The sequence below is a fragment of the Hoplias malabaricus genome, chromosome 11 (genome assembly GCF_029633855.1).
Source record: "Hoplias malabaricus isolate fHopMal1 chromosome 11, fHopMal1.hap1, whole genome shotgun sequence".
NCBI lineage: Eukaryota > Metazoa > Chordata > Actinopteri > Characiformes > Erythrinidae > Hoplias > Hoplias malabaricus.
Genome location: NC_089810.1, coordinates 6,000,160 through 6,027,243, shown reverse-complemented (window position 1 = coordinate 6,027,243; position 27,084 = coordinate 6,000,160). Strand labels below are relative to the sequence as shown.

The window sequence follows — 27,084 nt, the reverse complement described above, 5'->3', positions numbered from 1 at the left end:
TGTTTTTCTGACACGAGAAAAACTCAAGCATACAAAATATTATTCTTAAGAAATTATAATTAAAAGAAGTCTGTAATAAGATTACAAGAAAGTAATCTGCAGTGTGTTTTGGTGAATTTACACTGCAGCTATGCCAGGCTTTTGTGGGTGTATGATTGTGGGAAAGCGTAGAATGAAGCAGGTGGAGAGAGCAATGCTTTAAGCGCATGAGTAGCTAGTTTCGTTGGGCAGTGGCTAATCAGAGCCATGCGCTGGATGTTTCATCATAGGTCAAGACCTCTGCTACAAGCTGCACACACTTGCTCTTGGACACAAAAAGGTGCCAGAAGGTGGAGCAGCCAGCCATTGGTACTGCAAGTGCACAGATACATTACTGGTGTTATTCTAGCGGCAGCTCGAAAAGAAGCGGTGGATGGACCTTGTGTCTCGGAGGAAGCACGTGTTCAACTGTGTGTGATCAGATGGGACTCAAAGTTGAAACTGATGACTAAGAATAACTGGGGAGAAAACTCTGTAAGAACTTTATGAAAATTGAAATTTGACGTTTAACACCCACAAAACAAGGTTAAATGGGTTTAAAAAGTGAACCCTTAAAATGTACTGGCTTCTACCAAGTATTTACACAAACCTCGGGGGTGTGGGATCCAGCGCTTAGATTTAACTGTGAAAAAAGTACTGAGAATCACCAAATATAACAAATAATAAATAAATACTGTGATATTTTAATAGATTCAGGGAGAAATGCATAATGTATTTGGTGAAGGATGTGTACACGTAGCATCCCTGACATTAGCTGCAGGAAGTCTTTCAAAAATCACAAATAAGCACAAAAAATCATTAACATTTTAGACCTAGTCTAAAACGAACTGGAAAGCGAGAAAGATCACAATAGTCATCACTACAATCAATCACAGACCCCAGCAAGGGCGAGAGCAGGGAGGGAGGACTCCGCAAGGTGACTTTGACTAGACTAGACGCCTCCGGGACCACATTAGAAAAGCCACGGAGGAGACCTCAGCGTGGCTCGCGCACTCCAAAACTCCCTCTGCCTCAATCATCCATCACGTCCTTTAGTCCAGGTACTGACTCCCACGTCTGTGCCGTTCACGCCAGAGCTGCTCAGCACTGCCCGAGTGCTAACCAACAAGAATCTGTCGGCGTACCTGTGAACACTGCAGCTTGGATTTCAGTGTCCATGTGTTCTGTCGTCCTGTTTGGCTTCCGCTTCAACTTTGGATAGCAGACAAAAACAGCGAGGAGCAACAAAAGGGTTTACGAAAGACGCTGTGGACATAAACACATCAGGACATTTGCCATCTGGATCTGCTCTGCACAGTTGGCACATGGAGCTCCTTTAAGCATGCTCTGCTGTCAGGCCCGTGGAAATGTTAGCACCAGTCTCAATCCGTAGGTCTGTCAGAGCTGGCGAATCAGAACCGATACTAACCTGTTAAAACGGTCCGAGAAAGGACGATGTGGTGTGGGAGCGTGCACGCATGTCTACATGTGTATAGCTATAAAAAAAGGACATGAGATTAAAAAAAAAAAGGCAATGGAACAAGAGATGTGCCACCATTGCTCCCCCGCCCCACGGTCGTGTGCGGTAGAAGCGTTGTAACATAATTACTGCTGGGACGCTCCTATTCCCAGTGATCCATTTGCGTCAGTCAGGTTTCCAAGCCGAGCCGATGAATGGATTCTCAGTTTCTCAAGGATAAAGCGATGACCCTCACCAAACAGATCCATTACATGTGGGGAGGCCATTCTCCTGGTGGAGTTTTTTGTTTTTTTTTTCGCTCGTGCTAATTGTAGCGTATCTGGATTTTTTTGGGGCTGGGATCAGAGAGGCTAAACTCTTTGGCTCTGCTTTAATGCATAGGTCCCTGTGTGTTTGGGAAAGGTGCAATGTGACGGAGTGAGAGATTTCTTGCATGGGTTTCAGTTATGAATACCACCTCATATGAAGTCAACAATGAAACTACCAAGGATCACAGCTTCAAAGTCATCGTGACGCTTCAATGATCTGCAGTAGGGAGATTAGTACCTCGGTCATTGCAACTGCAGGCTCAGCACTGTAGAAACTGCACTATGTAAATTTGGAGGAGGGCAAGAAACCATCTCTACTTCCCTCCCCCCTCCCCCTTGGTTCAGGGCAGGGCTGGAACAGTGGATTACGTCCTGCAACTGTAGGGGGAGCCCAGGAGCAGACCTTACCTTGTGTTCCTTTAACTGATACCTAGCGTTTCTTTCCTTCTTTTCAATAAAATAATTCGCCTTTATCATTCGAGTAGAGGCACGCTGCTCAACGATTATTAACGCATGATTCTTTAACGTTACAAATCAAGAAGCCGTCTCCATCGCCTCGCCTCGTTGTGAAGTCAGTACTGTGTGCTTTGAAAGAGCTCTGTTTCATCTCCAAAATTTATCGAGACTGTGTCAGAGTAAAGACTGGACATCTTCACAATGAAAGGGGCGTTGTTTTGCCAGGACTCCCTCGCTAAAGAAAGCTTCAAGGATATTCCTTCAACTCTTTCCAACTCCCGTCCTGTTGGTTGTTTTTCTAAAAGGATAATAGGCGATGAGATACCACTACGGCTCGAGATGGAGCGATATGCAGAACGCCCGGCATTCAACCTCGGAGATTTCAAAGCTTGCCTTCACTTTTTATGAATCTGTCAATAAGTGAATCATCCGCGCTTGAGGCAAATCACTGAAACACTACACTCTTACAGAAGACCTTCCTGCCTTCTGCTCAGTGTCTGCACACACATACGCGCTCAAACACATGCATTCCTGCACACGCCCAGCACTTTCTCCAAAGGGCTGCGTGAAAGCATTCTCCTGGACTTTGCCATGTGAAGTGATGGCATGTGTCCCTGGCTTTTCTGGCGAGGCAGGCCATTAGCACAGAGTGAGAGAAAGACGGAGAGTTAGAGAGAGGCGGAGAGACAGAAACACAGAGAGTCCTCACTAGAGATAACTAATCCCACCCAAGCTTTGAGGAGTGCCAGCCCACCCCCACACCCCCACCCCTTTGCCCAGCACACACACACACACTACCACCCCCCACCCCCACTTTGCCCCCGAAGGCAGCCTGCGAGCTGTGTTAAGTGGCATGGCAGCCTTTTGATGTTGCCCAGATCCCAACTCAGAAATGGTAAACAGCGCAGATGAATCGACATCTTCCTCCTGAGGGAACGGAGCACATGAGGATATTAGAGATGCCACGCGTTAATGTGTTTCAGTGCCACACACACACACACACACACACACACACACACACACAAATCACAGAATACAGAGATGACACAGAGTCATACACAAGAGATACTCGAAATCTCTACCAGCATCGTGCCTTATCTCTATCTGAGAAGCGATACTGTACTGGAAAAAGCAACCGCTGTGGTTACATCAGAGCACAGAGCTGTTTCCCCCCGTTCAAACACACGGAGCAGACTTTATTTTTGTAACTCCCCAGCAGTTATGGCACCCTCTTACTGGTGGGTTAGTACTTCTGCTTTTTATGGGAAAAAAAAAAAACTTTCAAATGGCTTAGAATAAATATTTGATACCGTGCTCTTCCCCCTATGACATTTCAATCCTCTTCATAGTGGCTATGTTCCACAATGCTACATTATATAAAAGCTTTATGCAATCCCGGCAGCGTGGAAGCCTCTGACTCACAAACTGGGAAAGGTTGTGAACTGATGAGATTTTATTTTATTTATTTATTTATTTTTTGATAAAAACTGATGCACCATAATCTTTCACAGTCAAAGGCACTGTATATAACAGGAAAGAGAACGGTGATATCAGTGATAGAAACCCTGGGTTATCTGCCTGAATGTGGGTTCACTCCTGCCCCAAAAGATAAAGAATGTGTTGTGTTCTCCCTGTGTCTGTGTGGGTTTCCTCTGGGAGCCCTAGTTTCCTCCCGCAGTCTGAAAACAGATGTTGGGGTGTGTGAAATCTTCCAGAGTGACTGGGTGAGTGGGTGAACCTGTGCACAGGTGTGTGTATTTTCTCACATCCGATGACTCCAGGTAGGCTCTTGACCCACTGCGACCCTGATCGGGATAAACTGGCTACAGAAACCGACTGAATCATTAAATGAATGGAAAGGACATGACAGCAGCCAGAGCCACAACCCCCTCAAGTCTCATTGGGGCAGCTAAACATAAACACAATTGCCCTGTACCCTGCAATTTCCCCAGGCCACGACTACAAAAACAGAGAAAACAAATGGCGAGTCCGACCAATCCTCCACTTCATTACAGACTGAAAGGCTGGAGTGGTAAAATTCACTCAGGGTTCACATGGTTTTGAATGTTGTGTTATGTTGTTGGTTGAAACCACTGACTATTTTGCATAGCCTAATGAGAAACTAGAAATGATGCAAACAGGAGGATAAGTGTCATGGCAACATCCAGGCACCAGAGAGGATTTAGGAAGAGTGCTGCTTCATCTCGTCGTTTTTTTTTTCGTTCTCCTGCTCATTCAGAGCCAAAGCTGAGTAACAATTTCATTTTAAAATATAGATGCGTTCTTACGTAAACATCTGCTCGCTGCAGCGCTGCTGTTTACGCAATGTGGCCTTCGATGGAGGCTCTTCCTTAGAAATCTCACCGCTCTTGAAGTAATGGACTACAACTGTGCAGGCTGAAACTTTGAGTCACTCGCCGCTTGCATTTATCTTCCAATTAAAGAGCCAGTTTTCTCAGTGCACAGTGTAGAACACACCGCGCCGTCTCCTTGAGCTCGACAAACATGAACAGCAGCTGGCCTGAGTGGAAACAGCACTATGACCTTGAGCACAAAGAGCACGTCCACTAAAGGCACGCCACTGCCATTGTGTTGTGCAAGCAACTGAAGGACTAATCCAGATATGAATTACATGATATTTACAAAACCTCACGGTTTACGACACACCTGACAGAGAGAGAGAGAGAGAGAGAGAGAGAGAGAGAGAGGAAACATGAAGTTATAAAGCATGGTAAAACGTGTGGTAACTGAAATGTTTGCAACTCTGCCCACCAAGGTGTTCTTTCTTAGCCGAGGTTGCTAAGTTAGCAAGCTTTACAGAACACTAATGATCTTAAAATGACAATAAAATGGTTTATCACAATTATGTCTGGGACAATATATCAATCACAAAATACAGCTACGGTAACAGTCCTAAGAGCAACTCTGTCTACATTCGTATAACTTAATTAGCCTGACACAAGACTATGCGAGCATGCTACGCTACCAAGACTATGCTATTGAAGCTAATTTGAATTAGATGCAGCAGTTGCTATGAAACTATGCATGGGCAGGTCAACCCCCTGAACGCCTGTAGCTGCGACTGAAGCCCCGTGGCTCGTCCCCCTCCTTCCCACCCTGAAAGAGCAGAGTTGTAGAGGCAGCTGTAGCACTGTCAGGAGCTCAGCTAAGTGCCAGGGAAGGGCAGCACGACAGATAAGGACCCAAAGAGCAAGAGGCTTTGGCTAAGTACGGCCAGAGAACAGCTGAGATACCAGCGGTCCCCAGTCTACTGTTTCACCTGGATCAGCAGAGCATGTCACAGAGAGGGAAGGCGGAACAGGGGGGCGGCTGATGAATAGCTAAACATACACATTTGCAGAAAGTGCCGGAGATTCGCCCTCGTTTTTGTGCAACAATCTCATCACTAGGAATGACTTAAGACTTTTGCAAACCGTACATTCTGACGTTGTCGGTTTTATAAAACGTCTTACACAGATTTATTAATCAACCACATGCAATAACAATGTAATCTATAAAATGATTTATTTTTAACAGGGGACATATTATAACTCTTTTCCACAGTTCTGGGAATTAGTCAAAACACCATAAGTGCCACTTCAGCACCTGTTCCTTTAAACGATAATGAGCCGCACTCAGCTCAGCCCAAAACAAGCAGCAGCCTCTGAGACAATCACATGAGCTCTTGGTTTAACAGTTTTAGCTCAGTTGTCTTCCTTCCCTCCTCTTGTTTTTACTGTTTTTCAGCACACATTTTTCTGCTTGGCTAATTTCTCCACGCTCATTGTGTCTGTTTTACTCTGTTAATCCTCGCCTTTCACGCTCACGAACACGGGTCCAGCGCTGTGATTGGACAGACTCAGACAAGTGGGCGGGGCAATTGTAATTGTAAACTGAGACTCAGTGATTTCGTATTCAAAAGGTTGTGAGTTGGCAGGCTTCAGTATTCCAGATTAACATAAACAAGCACTAAACAGGTGTGTTGTTCATTATATGTTTCCTTTAATTGTGAGTAATATAATAAAATAAAGGTTTGTTGGGTCCTGGCCGTTTAAGAGAATAAGTGTCTAATTCAAGTTCTAGCTTCACAGCAGGTCCTGAATCATTTTTAATGGCTGCACAACAATAAGTTCTAACACTAATTGCTAAAAAGGCCTGCGGTTTAAGGGTTAAGCTTTGTTTTAAAAACAGCTTTCGCCAAATTCCCTGCCTGCATTCGCACACTGACCCATTTTCCTGTAATTGGAGGGGCATTTGAATGTGCAGTAAAACATATTTATCAAGTGCACTTCTCATTGTTAAAGTCTGCACACTGCGATTTCATAATTGCGCCCTTTAATTCCCAGAGGGAGCGGCGTCATGTTTTCCCTGGCTCAAAAGCACCAGTGCCTGGTTGAGGCCATAGGGAGGCTGATGTCATGCCAGTGAAGCTGATACCTCCCTGTCCTGCCTTTCATTTCTTGTCCTTACATAGGCAGAGGTCAGCTGCGTCGTATTGGCACCCAGACCTCATCTCATCTCATCTCATCCATCCGCCTGTATCTCGCAGCTCTCCTGACCACCGGTGTAGGGTCGCAGAAGCCTATTGACGGATGGCCGCGGCTGACCCTATCGCATACTGATCTGTGTTCGATGAGAGTAAAGTCAATGCTCAGGCTACAGCGCAGGGAAACCTAATAGGATTGGCTAGCCTTTAATGAGAGGAAACAAACTGATTCTTCTCAGAGACCTGAATCCATAAAGAACTTCATCCCAAGGAGTAAAGGAACCACAGAACGGGGAGAAAGATCCAAGCTGGATCAGACCCAGAGCAGTCAGTCATGGTAGCATTCAAATGAACCTAAACCCAGGGAACTGAGGTTGTTCATCTCCCTGTAATGCTAAGATAAAGAGGCCCGTTTACGTCCAGCTACAGAGATTTTTACATAGGCACGCCACTATCAGTGCAGTGCAGACAGTGGAAAAAATAGAGCGTGTTCCAGGAGGCCCTGACAAATCACCAGGGTCATATATTACGGGAATTACATCTTCGCAAATTGAGGGGATTAGGGTCATTTAAAACTCCCTGGCAGTCAAAAGTGACATAGTGTCTGTGCCAAGCCCATATCAGCAGCCTTCTCAGCCTAGATCAGACATGTGTTTGGGGTTAGGGAGGGACTGCCTCCATCGAAAAGCCCATCATTTAGCATCTAAAATTCCAAACAGTCGCACAGCTAATTACCGCAGTCATGCGCAAACACAAAACGTCCGCCTTCTTAGCGCAGGCTCTTGGGCATTAATTGATTTCCTTAGCTTTGTTCCCTGGAGAGGCTCAAGTCTAAAGCAGAAGCAAATTAGAAAAGTGTTGCTACAACATTAAGGTAACAAACGGGAGCTCAAGTGATACGACTTTCCTCCTGATCAGCACTGAGGTTTCAGCATGGTTTGCCACTCTCCCACAGACCAGGAAGTCAAGCAGACCACATGTTGGGTCACTTCCCTTCCTCTCTCTTAGAGGAGGACAGTGGGAACGGCCACATCCCTTTACTGGGCCCGGAAGGCATAGCTTTCTGCCTGGGAGAAAAACAAGGATACAGGCTTCTTCTTCTTCCTGCTCCCTGCGGGATGCAGCAGCTGCTACAGGCCCACGTTTCCTACTGTATCAGAGACCCTCCACTCGGACCAAGGCTACAACACCACAGTTAGCACCAGGGCAAGTGGCTAACATTCGGTCCGGTTCAGCTAGCTGAGACTAGACATTCAGTGAAGAGAAGTCCTGATCAAATCTCAAAGATCAGTATCGGGGCCGATGAAAGCATTTTTTTTAACTGATCTCTATCGGCTTTATTGAGCATGAACCTTAGCCTAGTGCTTTGTTTACGTCTGCAGTCACGCGGGTTTCGTAAACCGAGTGCGTAACCCGTGGCTGAAATATTTGTAGTGTGGAAAATATTAAATTGGAAAATGAAACCAGTCCAATGTTATTGCGATTATATTTCTCACTTAGACTGCTCTAGTTCTGCTTCCGCGATGCTGCAGTAGGTGGAATTCATATGAGCTGTTTATGAAAATGTCTTTTGTTTACTTTGTTATTGTGTGAGATAATAAACATAACCATTAAGGAACAGCTTGAACGGAGGCAATATTTTTGCTTTAATGCACTGCAGAGCTATTCAGCCATCTACAGTGGATTGATATTAATAACTGTAATTTACTTGAAGTGTGCACTGTGCAACAATATTATTTTAAAAAATACAAGTATCAGATCAGAAGATACGTGATATCCCTGATTCTGTGTGTGTCCGAATTTGATGAAAGTTATCGTCAAAAACTATATTAATATTTATCCAAAAAGGAGAAACATCCGTATAATTTTGGTTTATTTGGTTGTTTGTTTGTTTGTTTTACATTTGAATATGAATGCCTTGTACTTGACGGCCATTTTGACTGAAAATGTAAATGTTAAATAAAGCTTGATTTCTGATTTTTGCACAATATTGTGTATTGTAATTATATATTAGGTCGTGCTTTTATTCTAACGACTGATGCCATTTGTTACCACTGCAGGCAAAGTCTTTAGGGCCTGAAGATTCCAAAACAACATTCTTAAGCCAGTGATGCAATTAAAGCCCAGTGTCTTAATATTATTCTCTGCTGAGGTTCAGTGACAGGTTTGGAGTTACGGAGAAACATGCCTCTGGTAGAGTGTGATGTTAAACAAAGCAGGCGCGCCCGGAACAGCTCGATGCCTCAGCTTTTGTTCCTGAAGTGCCAAACATGCTTTCAGCTCTGGGTGACGTCAGCCTGCAGTTGAGGAATGTCTGAGAACTCAGTGACGTGGTCAGGGTGAGAGCTACTATGAACTGATAACATCGCTCCCCACTCTGTGCCAGCAACAGTGGTAAGATTAGATGGGTTTCTCAAGTTGCCTTAAAGCTAAAAGAAGTGAGAATATAAGAATATATGAGATGTCTGCCTTTTGCACTTATTTACTAGGTGCTAACATTCTAATCACAATGCTAACAGACAGCACAATCTGCGCTAACAACAAACCCTTTAAAATAAAAGTCCCTAGGTGCAGGACATGGCAAAAAAACATAATCTCAATACTTTAAAGGAACACGAGGTGAAATTAGGTATATTTGCTCCTGGGCTCCCCCTACAGTTATAGAGAATAATTCACTTTTACAAGGAGTGAGGCTCCTACCTTCCTTTAAAAGTTACACAGTTCTGAGCCTACAGTAGCAACGCCAGAGGCTCAGTTCTCCTATTACAGCTCAGCGAAGAATCACGATGCCAATCACAATCTGTCACAACGTCGCCAGCAGCTTTTGGAGAACAATCGATGATGAATGTGGCTATTTCTGTTCAAAAACGTAACAAAAATCTAATTTACATTTGTACAGAAACTAAGCTGGGCCCACCTAACCATGCTGACACACAGGATTATGGGAAATGTACAGCATCAGAGGAAACATCTATATTGCCTTCATAGATCAGTCAAATGGAGAAAACTCAGCAAACACTGAAATCAGACATGACTCAGCACCTTCCTCCCTCAGAACAGCCCTTCAGCATTTAGGACGTTTCAGACACCGCCACCTTGATTTCTCTCGGACCTGGCAACTTAGAACAGACAAGAAAGAACCAGCAGAAATGAAATGAAGAAATATATCTTCAACAGCTATAAATACAAGAATTATGATGATTTCATAAACTGTGAAGAACAAATTTCACTTAAAAATAACGAATTGTTCTCCGAGTTAACTGCATCTTAATTGTAATCCTACTGTCGAACTTCCTGTGGAGGTTTGTCTCATTTACAGAAATGTAACCTATAACTTTGACTGTATGACTGTATTGTCTTTAGGGAACCCAAAAAATGGTTCTCTTATGGCTTTTCCTTTAAGAACCCGTTTTTGTCACCTTTACGTTTAAAGCAAAAAGACATTTACAAAAAAAAAAAATACATTTTTATTCTTTATCATTTTGGAGCATTTCTATTAGTTCCTTCATCTTAAATATTCCACAACGTAAAACAGAGCTATTTCTGGTCACGCTACGTAAATAAATTTGTTTTAATCAGTTTATATCATTCACTGATCTCCATGGTCATAGCTCAAACACCAACTAAAATAAACATTCTTGCATTACTCAAATCAACTGGTAAAATATGGGGTTTAAACCCGCCTCCCACACCACAATGACCAGAGAAAATGGTCCCAGGTGAACGGGGGCTGGAATAAGCTGCTAATTAAAAACAACTGCTAATGCCACTGCTCCTCAGTCTTTAAAAACATGTCACTCACGGGCCTCATGCATGATAGTGTTCAGCTAGGATATCCTGAACATGCACTCCAGCATGCAGCGCAGCACTCAGCTGCGGTTTGAAGCTGCCGTGGCGGTGCCCACAGCGCAGAGGTAATGAGAGGGGGGGCGGTCTGCAGAACACAGGTGCACACTGCATCACTCAGAGCCATCAGCCCCCCGTTTCTAACACAACTCCCCCCTGGGAGCACCTCACAACCCCTACTTCCTGCCATGCAACTATTGCAAATGATTGCGTGATATGACCTTTTTTATATAAGATTATTTTTGAAAGAAAAATGTTTGATAGAAATTATTCAAATGCATGCTTTTATATTTTTGCCAGCTTTACAAAATTGTCCAATTAGAAGGTGTCTCAGAGGTGTGGGAGGTGAAACCCTACACTTCTAATCACCCCATCCCCCAGGCCCCTACAAGGCACAAAACTACAGCCAGTTACAAGAACAGAGGTTTAAAAAACATCTAAATGGAGTGTGGATTTAAAAATGGCCATTTTAACCATGTTACCAAAGTCTTTTAGCCTAAAACCGTTAGCCTGTGTAGCACTTAGCATGTAGCTAGTGCTCTGGTTGCACTGACTTTAGTTACTTGTGTTCCCACGCCTGAGAGGGAGTCCTGAAGTTTATGTACTTTGAAGTGGAAAGTGGTGACATAAAAACACATCTCTACCCACAGCATTCCAGCCAGTGAGCAGGAGTGAAACCAAGCGAATTACAAGATGCATGAGTTCAGTTCTTTAACCGGTCTAAAGATAAGAATAATATACCACAGTAATACCACAACTATATCACAAATGTCATCACAATATAATTTTTATAACTGGAACAAAACACACATAAAATAATATCATTATATCACCAACCACTAACCACAACTGTTGGGGAATATTGCTTTTTTGCACTGGCAGCACATTACAGATTCTTAAACCTCCTCTGTGCTCTGAGAAATCCCATGGAAAGTCATTTGACTGCAGGTTAGCTGATTAGCACAAGCTAGTCGATTAGCTAACCATACATTCACTAGTCGACTAGTTGGAGGGAGAAAAAAAAACAGTAGCATGGATGCAGACGGTATAGAAAGCACCTGTTCTTGCAAGTCCCATGTTAATCAAACTACAGTTTGGAAATACGTCAGAAGGAATGAATCCTACTCTCCAGTCTAACTGCTAACACCGGTAGCAAGATGACACACACACACTGTAAACAAACGAGTCTAGTCTCACTGATTTTTCAGAACGTGGCTGACGGAACAAAGAGGAAGACAAATAAGGAATTTGAATGTTTTTATTTAGTTTTAGAGGAACATTATGATGATCATATCGTGTGTGTGTTCCGTGTTTTAACTCTTCACTGAGGAAGGCTAAAATGTAAGATGCTGTGTAGAGTGTTATACATTTATTTAATCCTGTCTTTAAAGTGTAGTGAGGACTCTGTTTAGGCTGTTCATCTAAATAAGATTAATGACTTGAACAAAAAAATAATAAAAAACTGAAACTAGTAACTGCCTGAGTTTTTGTTTACTTGAGTTTACTTGGAAGCTCAGTCCATAACAAATTTTATAATTGAAGAACTAGCCTAGCCGGCTAGCAAATATTACTACTCCTGCAAGCCCTGTTACATTTAGAATTCACCAAAAAATAAAAAATAAAAAATGTAACACTCTGAAACCTCTGTAAAAATGTTTTAAAATGTAACATATGGCTTTAAGAAAGGATCACCAGCCGAACACCATTAACAGCACTGACGCGTGTCCCCCACAGTCTTGTCTCTGTGCTTTTTGCTTTATATTAGCGCCAGGAGCCCAAATCTTATTTTGGTCTAACACATTAACAGTCTGCAACTCAGGACATGGAGCGTCAGAAATATTTATACACCTACTCACTGATTAGTCACTGAGCAAGTACACACATGTGCATTAAAAAAAATAATAAATGAAAGTTGCACCCTTCACCTTTAAGGGCAAAGTGAGGGTAGAGCGAGATGTTATCGGGTGGAAGGAAACTTATTAGTCTCAGTTGCATGCTAAGATTGGTTTCTGGCAGGGTTAATAAACTTTTGCATATTTCATATCTATTGTGGACTGTTTTATTCCAGCGCGACACAAAGTTTTATATTTACAACTTCAGCAAAGCTCACTGTAATAAAAGGACCGAGACATGCGTCTAAAGATAGTGAGTGTCAATCCCATGAGGCTTGCTATGAAAAGAGCTTGAGAAGATATGAGACAAAGATGGGCACTGCCTCTCAGCTCCCAGATCAACACAATAAATCCAAATTTGGTGTGTTGTGGAGGGGGGTGTTCACCTTACAGGGAAAAAAAAATAAAAAACTTTCACAGCCCTATGGGGTACTTCTCAGACTAAGAATATCAAACCTGGTCCCTATCGCAGATTCCACAGGATTTCACAGCAAAGGAGATGAAACAGCAGTTTTGTTCCAATTAAACCTGGTACAGCAGCGACAACACAACACATCAAAGACATAAAAGCCCTGCTCAAAGCTAGCGTTAACAAACGTGAAACTCCGCTCAAAGTGCGAACAGCACAGAAGGTTTTGATGAAACAGTGCAAGAAAAAAACGTGCGCAACACAAACAATGGTGTAATAAGGAGGTAAATTTCTGACCACATAGTGATTTGATTCGGTTGGCGATGATACAGCGAGACACCGCAGTAAAAACTCTCAACTGCTGGTTCAAAATGCAAACCATAACCAAGTAAAAGTAACATGTTTAATAACGATACATTGTTTTCATACAGAATTCGGAAGAACCCAAAAGAGCTTACAATCATTAATATACAGAATGTAATCTACATTACTACCACATTCACTGTATCTGCTATAGGTCAGACGGTTCTGTCAACAGGGCTGTTGAGCTGCACTGGTTGAACATTCTTGGTGCTGCTTGATGTTTAAAAAAATGGTGTAGATCCATAGACCACAGAGACATCGGACCAAAACAGCCAAGCTACAAAGAGCACAGGGTTTTATAGCAATAAGAAAAACACGTCTCGTTCCAATTATTTTCCGTATCATATTCCACATAGAATAATTCTCTCAAAATTAATGAATGCAAAAATATACATGGAGAAATTCTGCATGTCATAATGGAATATACACTATACACCGTGCTGTATAAACAGCTGTGACTTACAAACTACACAAGCAATACACAAAGCTTTGTCCACGCCTGAAACCCTTCAGTTCGCTACGATGAACAACTCTGCATCCAACTGCCACTGCGTCCGCTCCCATTCTTCCATGACTGCTTTCTCCTGCTGAAGGATTGGGGGGTCCGGCTTTCACTTCCATGGCAAACTCGCCCAACCTAACCCTTACCCTTCTCGGAGTTCACTGTCCTGATCTCAAGCTCAGTTTTGGGTTTGGTCAGTGGGCACAAATTTAGCTTTGGCCAATGAAAACATATGAAAAATTAATGATACTTTATTCAACAAAGCTATCATCCATTCTAATGCTTTTTTTTTTTAATTCTGAGATGATGGCAGCTGCAGCGCCCCCTTCAGACTTACTGCCCTATGATATAATCTCTGGCGAGCTGACCAGTGCTGAAATGGGTCAATTAGCTCCTCTGAGTGTTTTGGTTTGTTCTGGTGGGGCAGTGACTTAGCCAGGCTCTCAGTCCTGAGTGGGCAGCGGTCTGGAGGCATGAGGAGTTGAGAAGAGGAGGATCAGTGTGGGGTGGAAAGAGGATAAGCTGCAGATTTGGGCTCCAAGGCAAACTCTCTTTCTCTCTCTCTCTCTCTCTCTCTCTCTCTCTCTCTGTGTGTGTGTGACAGCACTCAAAAGCAGCCACACCAGGGTGAGGACACCTCCAGCCAGGGTGTGTGGTGTGAGATAGAGCCTGCAGGAAGGGCAAAGAGGAGGCAGGGAGGAGCTCCTCCATCTCTAAGCCGCTCTGCTCCGCTCAGCAGCACATGTGCTGAGTACGCCGTATACAATGGCTTACAACAACAGGTCAGAGCCAAGGGCAGGGCAGTTGAAAGGTCAGTACCTGCCGGCTCTTTAGGCTAAGCAGCCACAGCGCAGCGGCCACGCTCTACTAACTCAGCAGAGGGTGTAAACATGTAAACATGCGAACGTGTAATCGTCAGCTACAGCCAACGTATCCATACCTCTTACAAGGGGCTCATACTTTTCACTGCATTTCTTCAACCTCAAATATCCATCCTGTGAACACTTGTTAAATAAGTCATTTGGCCCAAATTTATATCACAATATATTTCTTAATCTCAGTTGATAGGATGTAATTCTGATATTGATATGAACCACATAAAAGCCACAGAATAACAGCCAAACAAGAAACACTGTTAAACCTTATGGCTTTGTCAATATTAATGTTTATAAACTAGGTTTAAAATGGAGTCCATTAAACTGATGGTAGCAGCCTGTAATAAACACTAGTCACTGACCGATGCTGTAAATAATGTATATTTAAATATTGGAAATGTGTTTTAAAACCGTATTGTTGTTATCATTGTTATTGATATTGAATTACTGTCCAGTCCTAGTTAGCGTTGGACCAAAGTTGGACCAAACGTATCCTAAACAAATGAATTTATCTGTATTACATTTGCATACGTCGTAAGTAAGGACTGATGTGAAGTCACTAGGTTCTGATGTCATGTTGGTGATGATATGAGTGTGTGTAATGTTTCACAGGGCACACAGGGTTAATGCGGAGGCGTGGAGGGGATCAAGCATGTCCCAGAAATGAGAATACCAAGTGTGGCGATGAGAAATTGGGTTGGAGTCTGGGCTACGTCAAAGCTATCAGTTTAAAATTGCGTATTAAACCTAATGAAACGGTTTTATGATTCACAAATCTCAGTTAAGGTCATAAACACATGATCTACAGTCTTCAGACGTGGGCTCTTTAAACCAGCGGAAAATTCACTCCTCGTTCCCATCATAAAAGTCTCATTTTCCCGAACCCTCACAATATGAGCAATCTTTTTTAATTGGAAATCTGACACAGTGGGTATGTGGCATTGTATGACTACAAGGGTTTTATTAAAACCTATCAAACCTCCAGCACTCGTTACTGTTAAATAAAAAGAAACACTGTCAGCACGCCGCACAATCGCAGCACGCTCAGGAATCTCGTAGTGAGACTCCGGCTGGAGCTGCGGAGAAGGCATGGCAAGGATACAGACTCAGTTTAAGCTTGGTGTGAGGTCAACAGTGCAGAACATTCAAATACGCTCCAGGATTAGGCTTAATCTGTGTCTGGAAATGCCGCCTAAAGTTTTAGAAGTGTTCAGTGGCACTCCCTGCTTGCTCTGACATGCAGATGACCATCAGATGACCATCGACGCATGACCGTCTAAAAAACTTTTCCAGGTACCGAAAAACGGAGTAACTAAAATAAATTCAGCTGACATGTGTCTAGCCAGATAATTCGCCGCCGAAAGCCCCTCTCACATGCTCTCGTTTAATTATAACTTTGCGCCTCTCGGCCCCCCCCCCTCGAGCCTTCCGGAAAATGTACGAACACTGGATATAAGTGTTTAAATATGATTTGATAAATATTCACTTTGAAACCTTATCCACATGTCAGAAAGCGAGCAGTATTTATAAAGCGCATGTGGTGCGCCGGCCGGTGCCAAAGTTGCTCGCTAATCCCTGGGCCAGTGGGTTTGGAAGTCATCATGGCTACATATTAAGGGCCTACCTAATAAAGTTAAAACGCTGGAGCCTAAGAACCTGATAGATGGTTTTATTTGGCAAGTGTGGGGGAAACCTATTTACGAGCTGTAACAGGCCCAGGTTTGTGTGGAGGAAGGAAGAAAAAAAAAGTGACGAGGAGCTAATATTTTGCTACACGTCTTAGGCGATGATCTTTCTGTTTGCCTAGCGTGTTTCTGGTATCCTGGGGTAACCTATTTAGCATCAAACATAGAGCGAGGTGGCGCAGCGGTGGGACAGGAGGCAGCCAGAGGTTTCTGGTTTTGGAGCCGCTCCTCTGGGCTGATTGCTGGGTGACCCCGCTGGGACGCGGTACATTCCAGTTGGTTAGCGAGCTGATCCAAAAGCCACAGATAATAGAGAGGGAAGTCAGCGGTGGCTAAATCCCCCTGAATTTATGCAGGCAGGAGCCATGCATATTCATAGTTCCACTGCCCTTTTCAGTCCTGCCGTTTTTCTTATTCAATAAAAGATCCTCCGAGACGTTTCCTGGAGGAAGAAAAAACAAACGCCCCGTTGCCCACACAAGCAAAGCTATGGCTAAAACATTATCTGCTGGGTTCAAGATTCTGCATCCTGCCTCCAGGTCTCGCGGGAGAACGCTGGAATCTCCAGCTCGATGATGGTGCTCCAGTAAACAATGAATCACGTCGGGCCTGAGCATGCGCGAGCGAGAAGGGAGACGGAGCTGCTGAAACAAAAAGGAGAGCAGGCCAGAGTTTCACAGACGTGAGGCAGGACTATGGCACATTCCTTACAGCTGATCTGGGAAATATTTGGAGCACATGTGCCAAAGTGCCTTCGCACTTTACTCTGAGAAAAAGCATAGGTGCTCTACAGTGGTGGACGAGTGAGTAATGAGAACGACGATGGCTCGGAGTGAATCGAATCAGGAGTGCGCTTTTTAACCACACTTTAAATGCTGTTTAACTCGACTTTAATAGACTCCTTAAAATGTTAAAGGTGATGTTTTATAAGTCTGATAAGGTCTGATCTGTTTACGAAGCCCAACGAAGGGTCTCGACCAGAAATGGGTCCAGCTTTCCCTCTCTCTCTCTCTCTCTGCTCTTAGCCAGAACAGAGAAACAGAACTTTGAAAAGCACTAAAAGAGATGAGGATGTTGTGCTATTACTGCTTCAAAGGTGGAGGTTGCTTAAGGTGGAGTTGACTCCAAATTCGAGAGAACGCTAACTGCATGAACGTAAACACAGAGCCGCTACACGTGCTACTCAACTGCAAATGAGCTCCTGTGGAAATTAGAACTTTAGCTACGTACATTTATTTTTTTACCACAAACGTACCATTCCACCTTAAAAGACACAGAGCTTCTAAATCAAAACCAATGAGAGTAGGAGCATTTCCCCAGAATCGTCAATGCTACCTTTATGTAGAGCCAGGACGGTGGCTTCCTCACTCCCTGTAGTTCTACACAACTATGAACTCTGTAGGTGGAAGTGAGCATTTCATTCTAGGTACTGAATCCGTTTATAAACCTGGGGTCAAGGATAATTCTTTTTCATTCTGTTTAGTTTGACCACACTTTACAACCTGTGGTGCCAGTTGAAAACAATTTGATAACAGTCGGACTGAAATATTTATGAGGTGTTACGCTTGTAAAATACTTGTAAAGCACTACATCAAAGTCACACTGGAGGTCATTATTCTAAAACGGCTGTTGAAATGTGAGAGCACATAATCATCCACAGTGACTAGTGATGATCGCAATTTCACACAAGTAGGCATATGGACTTCTCTGCGCATATCCACGTCTACTAAAGTGCATCTGCGGCTAACCTTGTGATTGAACAATGCAAGCTTTGCCAGCTACGGCTGACGCCATTTAGACGCTCAAGAGCAGGGTGCCGCACTCTCAAACGCGTCCGTCACGAAGAGTGCGAGGCTGAAGTGCGTGTGTGAACGGGACGACTGTTTTGTAGTCCACTGTCCGAGCTCATCACTGCCTCAGAAGACGAGGCCAAAGATTCATGCCCTGTATTTACTCAGCCTGCTTTTGCAGCCACAGCCAAAGGTCTATCACTCACTTATCATTCGTTCCATCATGTCTGATTTTACTGTATTCAAAGCACACAGCAAGCAGCAGTGGACTTGGGAAGAACTTGGGCCACAGTGCGCAGTGGAAATAGCCACTCTACAGTTTCAGAAAACAAGAAATACAGGGCTCACCCAATGATCAAAGCGCAGATAACCTTTCTTTCTGGCCCCAGAATATCCAGCGCGACTCTTGCTCTCGCTCTTCCTTCTTTTCTCAGCGCTTCACTCTGAGCTTCCTGCTGCTTTCTCCTCCTTGGGAAAGAAATTTTTTTCCTGGGAGGTGGGAACGGAGGGAGGGGGAGGTGAGGGGAGAAGAAGGAGAAAAAGTGTTGCGCTCAGTGATTCAGAAGCAACGGTGTAAACGCCAGCCTTCTCCTTCTGACAGCCAGCGTTAATTGCAGATCAGACTCGCCCACACACTCCAGCCTCACTCCCTCACTCTCTTTCTCCCTCGCTATCTTTCTCTCTCTCTCTCTCTCACTGTCTCTCTCCCTCGATCTCACTCTCTCTCACTCTCTGCCTCTCTTTCTCGCTCTCTCTCACTCCGTCTCTCTTTCTCGCTCTCTCTCACGCTCTCTCTCTCATGGAAGAAGCTGAGAGCAGACTGTTAGAAGGGGGAGTGCTGTGAAGAGCACGGCGGGAGATGCTCAACCCCCACTCTCCCCCAACACACACACACACACACCTAACCCTTTCCACACCAATCACCACCTCTGGAGTTTCACCCATAACTTTATTCCACACTCAACAACCTCACTCTACAAAACGAAAGTGATTTCAGCAGCGTGTAATTATACATTCATGCACTTTACCACAGTCACCTTCGAAGCGGATTGATCAGATTCACTTTCACAATGTTTTCACACAATCAGAGAACATTTAATTCGAATTTATAAAGTTATGTGGTACAAAATACCATTGTGGTTTTGCCAGACAACTAACAAAAGATATATATATAATTATTAAACAATGCTGTGTCATGATTACCCAGGTAGTATCACTTTCTAAACTATATATACACACGCCTCTGAATCTACAGAACGGTATACGACAAAATACCGGCCTGTTGTTATTTTATTCACAACACAGTGAAATGTGGATCAAACCTGGAGGGTTTGCACACATTACTGTATATCCCCAGCATTTCTGGACGAGCACATCTTCTAAATGAGCAGACGTTTGCTGACTTGCCTGCCCTGTTAACCCTCTCCTGAAGACCCTACTTCTATCACTCCACTTGTTGGTGCCACCCATATATGACCACGTCTTGGTTCACTGTGCCCCACACGTCAGTTCCCATGTCGAATCCCTTATCGATGAATCCATAAATGTTATTCTGTGATAAAAGGTGGCTTAAATAACGTGACATAGCTTGTTTCGTCTTGATTGTTGTTGTTTTCTCTCTCTGAATACGACTTCAAATGGAACCTTACACAGTACTGTAAACCACATTTCCAGAAGGGAAACTTCTGCAGCTTTTAAGTATTTTGAACTGTTTTTCTAAGCTGACGTAAGAAATCCCCAGCTGACGATACACACTGCAGTTCAACAAGTTTTCACGTTATAGCGCCCAACGCTAACCGAAAGTAATCTCCAGTATAATCATCATTACATGACACAAACATAATTATGGAAGAATTGTGTGGTTACTAAGTTTCCACTCCCTGTGCTGGAGCTGTGGGGGTGTACATGACCCGTACAGACCAGCGGTTACTGTGAGACGGCTCTGCTCATGCTAAACTGCTCTGTACACACAGGGAGGTCACATGATAATGGGCACATGTGCTGGAGCCCTGTGCTAAACTCATGGTGAAGGATCCGAGAGAGCTTTAACCAACTGCATCAGCAGTCGCGAGCCCACTATCAGGGACGTAATGTAAATGCAATCGATGTGAAGTGAAAAAAAAAACCCCACTCGAGCTGAGACCAGAAATAGACACTCAATAAAAATGCACAAAGAGGCCTTTATATCCAACGCCAAGATGCCTACCACCCCCTAAAAAGAGTGCTATTTCCATTAACCACCAACCTAGGAATACTTCAGAAGGTGAGCGAGGGCGGAAACTTCTGCAAACTGTCTTCTTTATCTCTTCATCTTGGTCTTACACGAGGCTCTGAGTGAATGGAGGATGAATATATTATTGCTTTCTTTCATAAGGGCTTTTTTTTAAATCGCAGAATGTGGACCTCGTACACATGAGTAGGTCTAACAGCATATCGTTAAACGTATTAAAATTAGACTTATTCTAGAACCAACACCACAGCAGTGCTGTGTAAACAGCCCCTGTTCAGAACGTCGGCTCTCAGGGCGCGCCTGTTCCTTTAAACAATAACGAGCCGCTCGCCGTTCACCCCGACCCTGAGTGCGCAGCAGTGAGGAGCAGACACCGCAGTTTTTATCCATTTTCACCTGTTTCCCACTCTTCTCCTTTCTAGTTTTCTCAGTTTTTACACAGCGCTCTTATTTCTCTGAGCTTGTTGTTGTTGTTGTTGCTTCTCTCCGTTTAACCTCGTCTTTATAAACGCAAATCCAGCGCTGTGATTGGAGAGATACATTCATAACATGTCCCCTTTAATGGCTGGTGTCACTTACACGTACGGATGGAAAAGAATAGCTTCATGTAGTGTGAAATATGTAAATGCCTCACTACTGAGTTTCACAGACATAGTTTTGCATTCTGAACCATAGCGAGTTCGGAAATTATTCATCTGCTCTGAGCTCCAGAAGACGTACGAAGAAATAAAAGCTTCTTCTTTACAGCGACATGAGAATGAAAAAGGATTCAGCGCCGACAAATGAAACCAAACACTTTCAGGATTAATAATTAAAATAACATCCAATTACCAAAACATTTGTAATAATTAAAATGACATCAAAACAATATCTTATTATTTATGAATCGGTTCTGTTTCATAACAGAGGAACTGCGCCCTTTGCGGATTACATCAAATATCCCAGTTATGAAATTATGATGTTTGATTTCTGCCTGATAAGGTTCTTCCTGCTTGTTTACTTTAGTGTGTCATGACTCGGGCGCCGCTCCAGTTCATCCACTCCAGCTCTAATTTGCAGCAAGCGCGCATGCTCGGAAGCTATTATCCGGCATTCAGTTCAGATCACACTTATAAAACAAAGAAGCTGCAGCAATCTATTGTCTCATCTTTCTGAGAAGCCGAGAAGTCGCGCGTCCGGTGCTTCCGCAGCCGGACGAGGACACGATCCCTCTCTGAAGAGAGGCTGTCAGTGCGACGGGCAAACGCGGCTCCTAAGGTCATTTTCATGACTGTGTACCATGACCTGATTGCCTGCTTCATGTAATTACAGGCTTAGTCAGGAGGAGTCTGTTCTCTTCCATAGCTGAATAAGCCCGGAGAAAATTCATTTAGCCTGACTAAACAAAACCCTGCAAAACACATAGATTTTACAGACTGCGAGGTTCTTATTCAGAACTGACATAAACTTTCAATTTTAACAAGGTCAAAGTAGAGGTCGCTCTGTCACGGCTTGGAGAAGGTCCTAATGTGAAGTGGATACACCCTTCAAAGTTAAATTATATGCTATTTCGGAGTGGCGGGTGCACTCTTCGAGACGTAATCACTTACAATGAGTACAATTACCTGTGGGTGATTAAGCACATCTCAGACGGGACGTACCGAACTGCGAAGGTACCTGCTTTTTTGCTTGTTTCTTTAAACTTTTAAACTACACACAGTTCTAGTGGCAAAGTCTTTATTTTCTCAGAAGTCTTTAAGCACCATGTCACTGTCTGAAAAACCTCCTAATTCTCCAGATTAATAACTTTATATAAGGTCATTAAATATGAGATTTGAGGCTCATCCAATCTTCTCTAAAACATTCACACGTGTCTTTTTTCTTTTTACCGCAACAATATAATCCCAAAGATCCACCACAGCACGTTCAACTCAATAGTCATAGTGCAATATCCACGCTGTTAGAAATGTGAATAACTGTGAGTATTTATAACTGTGTAGAGATATCACCTCTGCACTCGAGCAACACCGTCTTCATTCCTGGAGAGTCCAGAATGAGTTATTTCAACACTCCTGATTTTACTGGACTCAGAACTGTCTGTTCCTAGCAGCAGTCATCATTTTATAAGAACCACTGCTTTCCACTCATATTTGACAGTGCAAAGGTCACCGAGTTTCCTACAGTCATATAAAAGACCATGAACACGACTTTCTTTCCCAGCTTACAGCAGGCGGCTACTCAGGGCCGTCACTCCAAACCAGACCTCTGTATTCTTCCTCTCACACAAGTTAGTCACTAATAATAACACTTACTCTATCCCCATGGCTTTGAAACGAATTAAACGTAATACGTCTGTTGTGGTGACGGACTCAGACGGTGCGGATGTGCCAGGATCACTCGGCTCGGTACGAGGAGGCCCTTCAGCTCGTGCTTAAGACAGTCCCTCGTTATGAACGGCATTAAATCAAATCAGAAATTAACGTGATATCATGCTGTAATTGATGGCATCAATTAGCACTGCTCTCTAGTGACAACACAATTGTTTGTGAGCGCACAGAGAACGGAGGGTTTCACCGAAGTGTGCCAGATGGACAATGATGTGACACTATGTGCCGGAGCACACAAACACTGAGCAGCTCGGTCTGGACCTGCGCACACATGCCAAGCACTGCTGAATTTATTACGCTGGGTTTAGGCCACACAGATCGGTTAAAGCCTTTTATATCCACTCTAATAAATAGTACATGCAGAACATAACATTAGAATCAATACAGGGAAACATTCCCCAAAGATATTAACAATTTCCAAAGAAAAACGATGTATCTCGATGTATCATTTTTGCGGATGTTTAGTTTAGTACTACGTTTGAATGCAGCAGCAGTCCTTTGAACATTTCATGATGAACGGACCAATAGAAACGCTCCAAAATATTGTTTCTTACATTGGACTCCACTGAATATTAAGAATGTTTGTTTGTTTGTTTGTTTTTCTCCCTTCTGCTGTACAGTTACTATTTTAGAGATACGTTTTTTTTTTATTTGTTCGCTAATAACACGCAACAATTTTGTCGTTCCAAAACTGTAGCGAATATCTTTGGAGCTGTTTAGAAGAACCTAGGTTTGGTTCTAGATTTCTGAATGACTGGATAAAGTGCATTCCCAAGAGTATTTTACCGAAGAATTTATCAGCAAATAAATATTGGAGAATAACTAGCAGTAACTCTGGGCTGCGGTGAAGGGAACTTCAGAAATCGTTGAGCTGTCGCACTGATGGGCGCAAAATCGTGGCTCAATATATTAATAATATTATTATTTGAATATTTATGTTTTTCCGAGCCAAACGTTTACTGCCCGATTAAATGCCTATTGTCACTGTCAAAGGAAAACATCTCCATTTTGGTTTAATTTTATTTATTTATTTATTTATTTGTTTGTTTGTTTATGACATTCTTCGAACACTTTGAAAATTTCAGCATCAAGGACCAATAGAAATGCTCCACAATTATTTATGTATTATAAAAAATAAATAAACATTAAATATTTTACATTGAGTTCCACTGAAAAATAAGATTTTTTTTCTATAAATTTTTACAGCCTTTTTTTTTTTTTCATTGGACAGCGATGATATTTTAAATAGCATTAACCCTGAAGCCTAAAGCTTTTCAAAGTGTACTTTAATTTAAACAGAGCAAGTCTAAACCTATGAAGAATATGAAAAACAATCTAATGAAACAATATAAAAGCTAAAACCTAAAAACAGAGGCAGAAGTCAGTGTTACCTGCCCTTTCCTGTGCTATGAGTTGTTAGATTTATAAATAAAGCAGCTGTACAATATATTTACATGAATATATCTCACAATATATTTCTTCCAGTCAAGCACTGTCAACTTCCACTTCTCCTCCCCTGGAGTCTGCACTTGTCCCAGTTACTGAAGGAGAGTCAGGCGGGCAACAACGTTAACTCTGTAACACTTCAGCAGCACGGAGACTGGACTTTCTCTAACGCTATCTCGTTATTTGTCTGACCGAGGCGTCTGTCCCCTTGTGACGCAGGTAAACAAGCCCAAAACAAACTCCGTCAGCAGAAAGACGACTGTACGCTGCTGAAGAACAGGCGCAGGGCGAGCAGGTTTAGCGTCGACCACTGGGAGACCACAACATATATTCGCTGCGTACGTAGAGCAACGGCGGCGACAGGAATGAAAGTTAGTCAACGCGTAGTGAAGTCTCTCCGAGAATTACAGACGGACACATGCTCCAAACCCAAAAGTGCCCTACTCTGAGGACCGTGCACGCTCCTGAAACCCACTCCACGACTCCCTCTTGCGCTCTCTCCCTCCCTCGCTCTCTTTTCTGTTCTGTATATCGCTGCTATTTTTGATACTCACCTTTTTCTCCTCCTCTCTCTCTCTCTCTCGCGCTGTATATAGAGCCTCGCTGTGTATCAATGAGAGCTGTGGACGCGCTGTGGTGACATCGGAGTATTTTCAGTCACATTGGCACACGGGCTTCTATTTTCGGGAGCTGACAAACTCAGAAGAAGCAGTCTCTTGTCAAAGGGAAGCTCCTCCCCGACTCTGACGAACAGCAGACACTGTCACCCAGTCTCCTCCTCCTCTCTCCCTCGTTCCTCCTCCTACTCCCGTCTCAATTAACAACAAATATGGAAACTTACGGGCAACGCTCGAACTGTAAACACATTGTGAGAGAGAAGGGTTTGCTGCTACAGTCCTTTGCTCAAATTTGAATTCACCTGCTTCAAATTATACGTCCTGCACCTTTCTACACTGATGTATAAGCACCTAGTGTCGTTTGTATTTGAACATGGTCAGTTTTAAAAAATTTGTTTGTTTGTTTTTTCACAAATGACTTGCAAAAACAATCAACAATCAGTGTCTAATCAAATTATGCTTTATTAATGAAGTTGCCATCGTTTTCCTAAAATCATAATCATATTTAAAACCTCAAAAATCAAGCATTAAAAATCTCTCAGTGATTGCCGTTGTGTTCCTGTCGTGATTCGGTCCGTTCTCTTCGTTGTTGTCGTTAATAAGGAGGGACACTCCAGGTTTTTATAGTTTAAAATTTGATTTCACACTCTGTGAATATTAGCAACTTTGCGCAAAGCAACACATGCAAGGACCCGCCTCCAGGAAATGTGCCCAACACAGAAGATTTTAACAGTTCAGTTGTGCAAAGGCAGTTCAACATTTAGCTGCTTTAGCCTCCTCAACTGTCTCTTCATAAACAGTAAGTGTGAACATTCGTGTCTGAACCAGCACAGGCGTGGGTACAGCGTGTTATATGTTTTTATTTTATTTTATTTATTTATTTTGAGTGGTGTCCAGTGGGAGTGGGGCAGCCATTTTTAAATGTTTTAGATAATGTTTCAAGTAGCTGATATAAAAACTATCCAAGGTGTCCAGAACTGAACCCAGAATGAATTTAGAAAGGCTCAAATGTGAAAAGGGTAAATGTCTTCTAAAACTGTGTTTGAGTTGGTGAGAAATTGGGGAGGGCTAATATAAATAGAGTCATACATTTTGCACATTCATTCATTGTCCATGACTGCTTATCCAGTTATCCCAGTCTACCCGGAATCACTGGGCACAAGGCTGGAACATACCCTGGAGGGGGCGCCAGTCCTTCACAGGGCGACACGGACTCACACCTATGGACACTTTTTAGTAGACAATCCACGTACCAACGTGTGTTTTTGGACCGTGGGAGGAAACCCACACAGACACAGGGAGAACACACCAAACTCCAAACAGAATTTATTTGGATTTTTTATTTATGTATTTATTTATATAGTTATTTATTCATTTAAATTTATTTATTTATTTTCGTTATTTTAATTCTTCCATGAATACGAACCCAGCAAAGAAAATGTAACTAAATATTAATTCTCAATATCATTGTACATGGATATCTTATCTGATATTTTCTCTTAAAATGTGCAGAACTGTGTTCTCAGAGGATGTTTACTTCAATTTCCATCTAGAAAATAAACAAATCACGTGATGTGGCCATGGGTGCCAAAACTGTAAATGACATTATATTGCTTAATTTATGCAACATATTTTAATAGTACTAAATGCAGAGACATTTCATTAAATCAGGGTTCACTTTAACACCACCACTCACCTTATATCCACATAAAAGAATATGCTCATTTCTATTTATATAATAAAGTAGCTTAAATCTACAGACATTAGATGTTCACTCTCATTAAAATTTACATAACAACTTAAATCAGAAAGGATGGAAACGGAGGGGAGTTTGGTTTTTTTTTCAAAGTGGATTAGTGTCCTTGTTTTTCTTCCCCTCGTATCCTCCCTCAGAGACCACTCTGCACATCTGGGTGTTCAAGGAAGGGATTCCACAAAGCAGGGCTTCTCAGTTTAGCCAGATATCTTGAGTCCAAATTCAGTTTTTTGCAGTAGGAACCGACACGGGGGAGATTCTTTTGAACAGTCTTCAAAATCTGGCTCACTGAGAAATCCTGCTTTGTGGAAACCCCACATAATTTCTCAGATAGCCAGATAGCTTAAGCCCAAAGCATGAGTATTTTCCAATGTGAATGTCCCTCAGCTCTTTATCAGTTAGACATCTTTGGGTGTAAGTTATCTGGCTAAACTGAGCTAATAATCCTGCTTTGTGTTAAACACCTCCATTTTGTGGAACTGGTTGTTCAGTTCATGTCAATATATATATATATATATATATATATATATATATTTCACTTCTTTAAACTGGTTTAACT

General features: G+C 42.8%; 1 protein-coding gene across 10 annotated transcripts in view; it reads right to left on the bottom strand.

Moving 5' to 3' along the window:
• mef2aa (myocyte enhancer factor 2aa) overlaps positions 1-25,140 on the bottom strand; it is a 133,894-nt gene extending 108,754 nt beyond the window's left edge. For 9 of the 10 annotated variants that reach the window (XM_066684215.1, XM_066684217.1, XM_066684219.1 and 6 more), the window contains exons 1-2: positions 24,707-25,140; positions 18,459-18,599 (exon numbers count right to left, since the gene is read on the bottom strand). The gene's annotated coding sequence lies outside the window, so the exon portion shown is untranslated. The remainder of the gene's footprint in view (positions 1-18,458; positions 18,600-24,706) is intronic. The other variant, XM_066684216.1, reaches the window with a different exon arrangement.
• Between the last annotated feature and the right edge of the window lie 1,944 nt (positions 25,141-27,084).